We start from the raw sequence: 770 nt of genomic DNA, 5'->3' as shown, positions 1-770 counted from the left end.
ATCAGTAATTGCCTCCAGATAGCATCTGACAGTCATCGGTATGACGGAATTTGTGGAGCTGGAGTCCACAAAGACCATGAAAATATTACTATAAGTTGGAGGCATATTAGTCACGCCTATAGAGGATCCGTTAACACAGAACTGGACAAAACACTTGGGAAAGGAAAAATATCCTTGTTTTGTCATTTGCTCCACTTGTGCAACCAAGTAAGAATGGTAATGGCAAACCAAATTCTGTGGGACTCCCTCACTGTGCTGTCAGGAATCTACAAGACTTGGCTTGTATTTACATTCGACGCACATTTAGAAATTGCATAAATGATGAGATGCAGGCCAAGGGGATTCCTCAAAGGGCTCTACCAAAAAGGAAAAAAAAAAAAGAGAGTTGAACAGATAATTAATATGTACATATTTGTGGGTAATCAGCTTATTCCTCAGTCTCTAGAGAGGAGGATGAAAAAAATGGAAGAAGGTAACAAAGAAGAGGAAGAAAAAGATCACAGTGAAGCAATGAAGCCAGAGGAGCCACTTCAAAATTTACTGAGAGAAAAAAAATCACAACTCCGCCCCTCCCTGAATCTTTAGAAGCTTACTTGACATATTTTAGAGACAAATAATTTAGATCAAGGAGAAAGAATGCCTACCAGTAATTCCTTTAGTCTTGAAAATGTAGCGTTTGTTAGGAATTAAGAGACAGAATTATTTCTTTCATCAGAGCTAATTATAGTGGAAAAAAGCAAAACTTGTTTCTGTCAGTAACAAAATAAAAG

At 37.4% G+C, this 770-nt stretch overlaps 1 pseudogene; it reads left to right on the top strand.

Annotated features, from left to right (window-relative positions):
* Positions 1–76: 76 nt before the first annotated feature.
* On the top strand, positions 77–617 carry LOC108525516 (protein-L-isoaspartate O-methyltransferase domain-containing protein 1 pseudogene; annotated as a pseudogene).
* The last annotated feature ends 153 nt before the right edge of the window (positions 618–770 follow it).

The sequence above is a fragment of the Rhinopithecus bieti genome, unplaced genomic scaffold (assembly GCF_001698545.2).
Source record: "Rhinopithecus bieti isolate Rb0 unplaced genomic scaffold, ASM169854v2 scaffold_64141, whole genome shotgun sequence".
NCBI classification, from domain to species: Eukaryota; Metazoa; Chordata; class Mammalia; order Primates; family Cercopithecidae; genus Rhinopithecus; species Rhinopithecus bieti.
The sequence above is the reverse complement of the archived record's forward strand: the minus strand, read 5'-3'. Positions and strand labels throughout refer to the sequence as shown.